The sequence below is a fragment of the Odontesthes bonariensis genome, chromosome 5 (assembly GCF_027942865.1).
Source record: "Odontesthes bonariensis isolate fOdoBon6 chromosome 5, fOdoBon6.hap1, whole genome shotgun sequence".
Lineage (NCBI taxonomy): Eukaryota > Metazoa > Chordata > Actinopteri > Atheriniformes > Atherinopsidae > Odontesthes > Odontesthes bonariensis.
Window position 1 is genome coordinate 3,296,163 of NC_134510.1, and position 9,976 is coordinate 3,306,138.

General features: G+C 42.7%; 1 protein-coding gene across 8 annotated transcripts in view; it reads right to left on the reverse strand.

The window, feature by feature from the left end:
* Positions 1–9,522, reverse strand: part of adgrb1a (adhesion G protein-coupled receptor B1a) — a 219,380-nt gene extending 209,858 nt beyond the window's left edge. For all 8 annotated transcript variants that reach the window (XM_075464672.1, XM_075464667.1, XM_075464670.1 and 5 more), the window contains exon 1: positions 9,007–9,522. The gene's annotated coding sequence lies outside the window, so the exon portion shown is untranslated. The remainder of the gene's footprint in view (positions 1–9,006) is intronic.
* Positions 9,523–9,976: the final 454 nt, after the last annotated feature.

A 9,976-nucleotide genomic window follows, 5' to 3' on the forward strand; every position in this document is an offset into this window, starting at 1 on the left:
TATTTTAGGAGAGTCAGACTGCAGGAAAGGCAAAGTGAACATGAGCCAGAACAGACACAGCACAGCACTACTGATCAACAAAGCTGCAGCTCGATCCCTCCAACACCACGGCTTCACAGCAGGTGACATCTGAACAGCAACCACACTGATAAAATCTGAGTGGGGGATTAGAGAGCTGGATCCTGGTCTGAGACCGAGTCTAAAGTAGTGACAATGAAGAGTCCCTTAACCAACAGAAAACGCAAGAAACAGCAAACACACACGTGCACAGATCAGGTGACAGCAGCTCGGCCATCTGAAATGCACAAGCTGGGGAAGCAGGTGAAAGAACACCATAAAGAAAGCCATCACACTCAAATTCAAATGGAATATCTGAGAACTGCTCTAATTCCCTATCCAATGACATTTCAGTATCAACCCAAATCCATCAGCAAACAGAAGAAAGTAGCTGTTCAACATCGACCTGAAGAACAATCGCAGTGGTGAAGCTGATCCCACGTCTGGAGAAGAGGGGAAAGTGGTAATAACTCTGATTAGTTCCAGTGTTGATGGCTTCTTATGGAGCTTCCAGGGGAGAGTTGAATAGAGATGGAAATCAGGGCTCAGCTACGGATGATTATCTAGCCACTCGAGATCAAAGATTTCCCTTGGTCTCATCACAGAGGATAAAGAAAATATAATTTCACCCTGCACCGTGAAACTACCTGTTCCTCTTTTATTGAGATGTGCCAAAAAAAAAGCAGCTGAGCTGTCCCCATTTAAACAAACAGACATCAGGCATACGCAGCATGCACATATGATCATCAAAAAGCCACAGAGATCATTTACAAAACTGTTGCATGAAATGGTTATTCAAACATGCACGGGCCTGTGGTTATATTAATAAATCAATGAAATGCCAGGAGTTTAAAAACTGCAGAAAAAACACCATAATGTGTTGATGACAACTCGTACTTTCAGCCAAAAAGAGGGTCACGCCACTGCTGAGAAAGCTGTGGAGGAATCAGAAAGAACCATCTGTGAATTCACAAGCAAAATGTCTGTGTACAGTATGTGCATGCGGGGGAGATGCCATGAACATGCCCACGTGCATGGGCCTAATCTCTGTGGCATTTCTTCAGCTCACAGAACATGAGAGCGAAAGAGCTGACGAGGGTGTGAAAAGAAGTTGGTGAATGCCCACAGTAAGGTCTACCTGCCTCGGCACGCTCCGTCTGAATCTACGAACCACTCGAATGGGATCAACACATCTTCAGACTGGGCTTTATGCATTTGAATTCAACACAAATTAATTTAAACAGAAAGATGATATCTATCATCTGATTCATCACAAGCTGATGTTTCCTCAAGAGACCTTCTCGTCAATTTTCAGATCACAGGGTACCCCTTTATCATCGCTGCCCCTTCTGAGACATGCAGCATTTACACTGATGCATCGTCTTAATGGGCAACGCTGGACTGGACCACTGAATCCTGAAACAAACACGTATTAATCCTGCTTGTTGCATCAAGACTAAACACTAACACCAGGACGTCTTCTATACCGATGATTTATGAAGAACTAACAAGGATACACCGGGTGTTCCGACGGGAGGAGGAGAATAACAGCTGGCTCCAGAGACATGACATCGTTCTGTCACCTCTCCATTTTCTTTGTCTTTATTTCAATGTCCATTACTCTACACTTTGTTAAACATCAAAAGTACTTGATTAAGGTTAGAAAAACACCAGGGTTAGCTGTTCGAGTACACAACAGAATACATTTAATCAACAAAATCTTTGGGTTAGGATTAGGGTTAGTGTTAGGGTTAGGATTATGGGTAGGTGTTAGGGTTAGGGGTAGGGTAGGGTTAGGATTAGGGGTAGGTGTTAGGGTTAGGGGTAGGGTTAGTGTTAGGGTAGGGTTGGGGTTAGGCTCAACGGCCCCCTCCTACGTGATGTCCCAGTTCGGACTCCTGTTCAATCACCATGGAGTTTGGTATAGGTGCCAAGGGAGGTGCACTGTCGCTCAGGACCCGACTGATGGTTGCTGGGTGTGCTGGAATGGTCTTGGAGTAACTCAGGAGGCCGTGGGAAACTCCGTGTATTTCTGGTTTTATGTTAAAAAGTGGGTGTGTTAGACACAAGGTCCGTATTCGTGTCATGTGTTGTGGGGAGAAAAGAAGGAGGGGAAGGAAAGGAGGAGGGGGGGGGGTTTGAAAAAATTGATAATTTTTTAATTTATTAATTTTTGAGCTAGATTTTTTTCAAATCTGGCCCCTACTCGGACTTCTGTTTAGGCCTATAGTCCCGTGAACCCGCAGGGTTAGGGTTAATGAGAGAGAATTATAAATTTATTAAGAGTTGGGATTATGAATTCATTAAAAGTATTAATTTTTCAATTGAGGGTTGGTTTTACAGTGTGGTTAGGGTTAGGGTTAGGATTGTGGTTAGGGTTAATGGGAGGGGATTATGAATTTATTAGGGGTCGGGATTTATGAATTTATTAAAAAATATTAATAAAAAAATTATTTTGAACTTTGGATTTTAACCCATATGGCTCCTACTCGGACTTATGTTTAGGCATGTAGTCCTGTGAACCAACAGGGTTAGGGTTAGGGTTAATGAGGGAGAATTATGAATTTATTAAAAGTTGGGATTATGAATTTATTAAAAGTATTGATTTTTAAATTGAGGGTAAGTTTTCCAATGTGGTTAGGATTAGGGGTAGGTGTTAGGGTTAGGGGTAGGGTTAGTGTTAGGGTAGGGTTAGGGTTAGGATTAGGGGTAGGTGTTAGGGTTAGGGTAGGATTAGGATTAGGGGTAGGTGTTAGGGTTAGTGTTAGGATTAGGGTTGGGTTAGGATTAGGGGTAGGGTTAGTGTTAGGGTTAGGATTGGGTTAGGATTAGGGTTAGTGTTAGGGTAGGGTTAGTGTTAGGGGTAGGGTTAGGGGTAGGTGTTAGGATTAAGGTTAGGGCCATGGTGAAACGTCCTAAAGTTCCACTTTAGGAGTTCCCTGCATGTTCCCTGACACCACTGACTCCTGAGCGAGAATCAGTGCGGGACAAGATCCGGATGGATCTCACCTTGTGTCGCAGTTTCTTCTGACAAAAATGAGCCTGTTCATGCTTTTCAATCTTGCCTCAAATCTGATCAGTGAAAATGTTGTCAAACTTATGTTTGAGTTTCATATTCAACTAAGGTTACACAACTTAAAAACAGGAGATGTAGTCTGTAAATTGTAGCCTTTGGTTTTACACCAGCATATATAGGCCAGTGTTGTCTGAATTATCTTCATTTACTGTATTACATAGTTTTTTTACATTTTCACTTGATATTTGTGCACTAATTGTTCACTTAAATTTGGGAATGTGTATATTCTGTAAGCCACGCAGCTGTGATGCAGCTGTGCCCTGAGGTACATCTGTAAATCACAGTAGAATACCAAAACAAAAGCAAGCTTTTCATAGGAACACTGGGTTCCTTTGCCCAGAGTTTGGACTTACAGGCTGTTGCTACTCATTAAGGCCTCATTTTATTATATTTCAACTCTACCCCATATTTACAGTATTTATAAAAGATATCATTTGAAAATTGGATATACATGTTTGACCTTGTATATTTTCTATTTCTAAGCACATGAACACCAGACCACTTCTCCTGTCAATTTCTTTGAAATCAGTTATTATTAGAGTTTTATCAAACAATATTTAATTGAGTGATTCAAAGCAAACAGGCTGAGAGATAACCATAAGGACAGAGAGAATACACTTTCTGTACTATAACGAAGCCACTGTACCACCTCTGAGGAGAAGCAGACAAATCTGTAAAAAAAAAAAAAAACATTTTTCTTTTTCTTGTGTCTCATATTCTACTTTAGTCGTTCTAGATTTGCATTAAACATAGCCAAATGCATGGGTTGCCGGGTGTTTTTGTCATCAGAGCCGACTGAGGTGTGAAGGTGTTTCCTCTGCTTCTCCCTCCTATGTGCAAACATAAAGATAAAAATAGCAGACAAGAGAATCCTGCTAATTGAAGACTTTGACTCACAGCCGTGTGCCTCAGATCCTAACATACTGCAATTCTGACATAAGTGTCCCACCAACTAGCCTGGTGGCCATCAGGCTCCCCAACTCATGATAAATTCATGAGGAAACTGCTCACATTCTATTCAATGTGCAATGCTACACAACTCCTCATCTTTTTTTAAATTCTGTTTATAATCTATAAACTTGATAAGGCTTTATTCTTTTCCAGTCATTTTGTTTTTATACATTTGCAACGTGTAAAAATACTTTCATATTGTGCTTTTCTGTTCAGACAAAGCACACAAACCACGGTAGCGTCTCACACATTTGCTAGCAGCATCACATCCTGAGGTATTGTGCTGAAATGGATCTGCAGATATTGGTCACTAAGAATTGGGGGAAAAAAAAAAACAGCTTTTGGAATTCCAATAAACAAAGATCAAGCGTATCCTCATATACTGACTACAGCTAATGAAAGGGATGAAAAAAGAAAGCTGGATTGGTGTTCCACTGGAACTAGTTGTGCTTCCAGGGAGAAGCTTTTCTTTTCTCTGGATGAAAACAACAAACTTGATCACATCTGTCTGCAGCTGTTTACAGTGGTGTCGTGGTCAACATGCACATCATACTGAAGAGGAGTGGGGACAGATCTCAGTGGCATGCCGTGGTAAAGGAAGCGCGACATGCAGAATGCATTATTCTGCATGTCGCGCATCTCTGCTGACACAGTCCACAGTCTGCCTGCTCAGGAGAGTATCAACCTCTGTTAGATTCAACTTAATAATCCTCTTCTGATGACTCAGTACTTTTAAGACTTCTCAGTTCACAGTGGTCAACAGCGTTATCCAGAAGTTGGTAATAACTCGAACGGAACGTGCATCCCTTAGCAGATGTGATTACGGGACTCACCACTTTTAAATCTGCTGTAAGGAAGCCATGTTTTTTTTTCTCAGAGCCAGATGACTCACCAGCATTTCTAAGGTTCGGCTGCTGCATGTTAAGAAATGTGTTATCTGTCCTTTAAGGGTGCGGTTCGGCTCCTGAGAACTTCTGCAGGTTTGTGCAAGGTCATAGCTTTGGATTTCATATCGTAATCAAATCCATGTTGTGCTATGAAGATAGAGAAAAGGTGTAATCTCTGCAGTCCAGCTGGCAGTCGTGGTGCAAAGAATCAAGTTCTACATGGCCTTTGTGCTTTAATGCTTCTGAATATCTTAGTCAGGCAGCCAGTGTTAATCTTAGCTGCTTGGGTACTCTCTCTGCGGTTGTATTCAGACAAAAGACATGACACCTCGCACTGTTTTTATAGCTTAGCAACAGGAATAATTATGTGATGAGATACTGTCCTTCATACTGATTTTGATAGTAGTACCAAGACTGCTGTCTGTGCTTTCAGACATGAATGAGAAAGATGTAAAATGTTAACATTTCATCCGGCTTCTTAGTTACTTTTACCCTGACGACAAACTAACCAATCGCATTACAGTTCATGGTTACCCATGGCATTAAGATATTCTGACACACAAAAACAATCATGCCTGGTGACAGGAATCTCTGACAAAAACATGTATTTCTGACTAAATGGACTGAACCACATGGACCTACTGGACCTGTGACAAAACTGGGAGTTTTGCTGCATGATACTCCGTGTCCCTGACATCGCTCATCAGTTAATTCCAGAATTACCTAAAAAATTACAAAAATGATATTATCAAGGCTAAGGTTTGCTTAATTTCAGGAGCACAAAGTATTCCATTCAGGGTGTGAATGCAGCCACTGGGGCTCTTTGGGGTGAATCTTTGTGGCTGTTGCACGGTCCTCAACCTAAGTTTCTCACACAGTACACACACTTGGCCTTATTTAGGGTCTTCCCAGGCCCCTCATTGTGTGTGTAATTAGGGGAACCAATGATCTAGAAGGATCTAGTTAACCTCTAAGATCCTCTCTGTATTACTGCAAAGGAGCCATGGGAACCTTCAGGATGCAGGAGGAGTGGCATGCTTGTGTCTCAAAGTGAAGGAACAGTTTGTCTCTGATGACCGTGGTGTATTTTCTGCAAAAAGCGACGGGTATCACAAGCAAACCGATGTACGGAGTTCAGAAGCCACAGAAAAGTGCTGCCTGTCTACATTACAAAGCAGCGTGTTCACACTCCCTCTCTATCTCGCCTTTAATCCATCCTTTATCGCTTCATTCACTGTCTCCTTGTCGCACATCTATTCATCTTCCTTCTTTCAATGACACCCTGTGTTTTCCCCTCGCTGTCTCCTCTTCATCCCTCTGATGTCACAAATTCAGATATGAGGTTCTCTGACGGCACCCAGCCTTGGACACTGCGGCCTTGTTTGGAAAGGGAGTGATCGGAGGATGAGAAGATGGAGGGAGGGCGAGCGAGTCGACAGCGTGGGTATTTTCTGAAGCTGCGGGAGGATGTGGACACAGAAACAAAGGGGGACGTCTAGGTTAAAGAAACATGCATGAATGCCTCTGAAAAGGCCAGTGTTGTGTTGCTGGCTTGTCTCATCCCTGTGACTTTGAGCCAACCACTGTTGAGTATGCTTCTGTTATCTGCTCCCTTTCTCACAGATAATACAGCTGACTGCTAATATGCTACATTTGGTAAGGGAGGCTGGGGTGGTGCTTCTCAGACCCCGACTTTGGCAGTGTACCAGGAAGGCATATGCTGTCATAGGATCAGACAAAGTCCGGTACACTGGGCTCTCCTCCGAGTCTTGTAATACACCTCAAATGAGTTTAATGGCTCGGTTTTAAAAAAGATGTGCCACTCCTGCGACAAAAAGAGCAGAGAAACGCCGCAGAAATAAAGGGGACATATCTGCAAGGCTGAGATGGTTTAGTTCTTTTAGTGTGGGGTCCGGTGGGCTGGATACTGATGCAGGGCCCTGATTTCAACAATTCAATTATAAATATGAAGTCAAAAATAAGTTGAAAGCCCTGGATTGTTACTGTGTCGAGAAAAAAAGAATGACAATTAAATGGAGCAGAAGTTATCCTCTATAGTTTTAAAACATCACTACAAAAAAAATGCATCATGTGGAAGATCCATCAATAGATAAATGGATAGATATAGATGCTGTTTGGATTTAAGAATAACAGACAATCAGGACCAGTGTTGCCTTGTTACACTTAACATAGGCCTGATTTGACTACAGCATTGCCTTTGAATAAATATCTACGGCTAGAATGTTTGAGATGCTTATAAAGTTAAATCGATCCATAAATCTCGAGTCTTGATGGAGGTTTTTAGTGCCTTAGGGGTGTTATGCAATTTCTGTATCAACCAGTATGGATCTGTGTGAAGAAATGTAAATATAAGCATTAGAAAATAATTAGCCATCTTTGATACTTCATCTTAAGTCTGAGCTAAACGGCAATAAATCCAAATTATGACAGGAATAAAAGGAGAAGTTTAAGCACTGAACTTCAACAGTATTAGGAACTTCACCTGCTGAGAGTTCACACGTTATGAGACAGACGACTCTGCTGTTAAAAACCAGCACTGATCAGTTCAGCATATAAACTGAAGCATCAGCTCTGTGCAGGACTGGGCTGATGGAGGGGTGCGGGTTTCACAGTAACAGTATGACCTGGGCACTTTAAAAAGTCTGGCTTTGGATTTCATTTGGAGCTTTTGTTTAATGTTCTCTATAAATAATAATACACAAAGGAGTAAAAAAAAAAAAAAAAGACTGCAATAAATGCAATATTTTCCTAAATAAAATAAGCAAACAGTAGCCTGCTCTGTCATCTTCTTCTTCTTCTCATTTTGAGCACGCCCATGCTGAATGTCACAGACTGCACATCACACAGCCCTGCTGCACCATGAGGGGAGGAGGAAAGCTCTCTGAGCCACAGGGAAACAGTGAATGACAACTCATTTTGTGGCGATTAAGTGTGTTCAGAGGCCGGCCATCAGGGAGCGATGCCAGGCTGACCCAGAGTGCGCCACGGTGTGTGTTCTCCACTGTACAGGCGCGTGAGCACGAGCACGAGCATGAGCGGGCATGGTCAACCCGTGCCTGACCATCACAGGTGTGCGTGTTTGGGTAAAATGAGCACGAGCGGGCATGGTCAACCCGTGCCTGACCATCACCGGTTTGCGTGTTTGGGTAAAATCCATCCGTCAGTTCACTCATATTTGGATCTGAAGAAGGTTGAGTGCCATTAAAAGATGGATTCAGAAGAACAAGTGCTAACCTCCAAAGATTTAGAACAAAATAATAACTGTTTCTTGTTTTTCATCAAAGTGTCTGATAACTATAAAGTTGATCAAAATAGGGTTATCCTGCCCCGCGCCACCTTTTCTCCGGACGCGCGCGGCTTTTCCGAGTAAGAAGAAGCCAAAGCTTTAAAATCCGCCCTCCCTCCTGGCAAAGCTTTCAGTGGACCTTCCACGGGTTGTCTTAGCCGTTTTTAAGTATGATCTCATTTTGTTTGGTTATTTATTTTTACATGTATAATCTAAAGAAGACACAAACATGTTCAGTGTATCATCAGTTAACTCGTGCGTGTGTGAGGCCAATTTAAAAGAAGAAACAATAATAAAAAGAATTCTGGCGGGTGCGAAATAAAGCGCTTTACAGGCTACTCTGGCTCCAGTTGAACCTCAGCTGGGCAGCGCAGTCACGTTAAATGGTTTCATTTGACCGGAGTTACGCGGCACCGCATCCCCAGAGACACGCGCCCGGCTCCATCCCCGCGGACTGACGGAGCTGGTGTCAGTCCCTGAGCACAAATCCATCAACACCCTGCGCTGCTTCCAGCCTGACACAAGTAACATCACCACTATTCAGAGAAAAATTAGCTAAAATGCACTCATTTGGTGTCCATCTGCTCTCTGGGAATGATCCTCACAGCCAACGGGATTTGGCTTTAAACGGGCGCGCGTGTGCCGTAAACTTTAAGGTGAACACCACAGTCAGCAAGAGGTCAGGAACCAGAATGTGAGGTGTTTCTGAAAGAACGATGGTCATTTACCTTGAGGAAGTTACCAGTTCCTTTGACGCATGTGTTCGGTGCGCTCACGGTGCATTCCAAAAGGTCACCAAAAACGCAACGTTTGCGCACTGAGCAAAATAAATCTCTGGCGTTAAGGATGGAGAAGGAGAGGAAAACTCAGAAGGAGTTCTGGGTGTCCGTTCTGCGCTTCATTGCGTAAAACGATTCAGAAAATCCAGCCTGTATTCTCCCTCTGTGATCTTCTCACATTGTTCCCAAATCAAACTTCCCCTGCTGCTCTTTCCTCTGAGCATAGTATTCCTCTTTCAGCTGTTGTTGTTGTTCATTTATTTGTTTGTTCCAGAATTTTTTTTATTTGTCTGAAAAAGTTGGGATATTTTCCAAAATATGAAATCCTCCCCGTTGCGCGTCGCGCCGTCTTCCAGGTGGATGTGAGGCTTTAAAGGAGCTGAAAATCAAAAAGGGGGCTCGCGCCCGTGTCGGGAACCGCCGCCTACAGCTCGCGGCTCTGGAGAGAGTCCTTGTCTGTCCGTGTGTCCGCGCGCAGCGACAGCCAGATTCCTTATTTGGAAACCCGGGGATCGCGCTACTGTCAAGAGAGCCAAATGATACCGTAATGACTTCCAGGAAAACATTTCAAAATAAACCCCTGACTCTGGAGAACAGCGTCATCAAGAGTTCCTCACAAATCTCACAAATGTCCACAAATAAATGCATTTAGCACGTGGATCCATCCCAGCTGAATGCGGCTGAAGGGTCCATTTGTTTGGCTCATTCATATTTTACTCATCTTTAAACATTTAATGACATCAAAAGAGTAAATTTGTGTACATTAAATGATGTATTTAAGATAAATTCTTATTCATTCTGAACTTTTTGCTGTTGTGTGGTGGTTATGTTTGCATATAGAAATATAATTGATCAAAGTAATACCAGCACCTTTCTCTTCTGTAAATGAGACAACTTCGTTGAGACTAGTCTCCTGGGA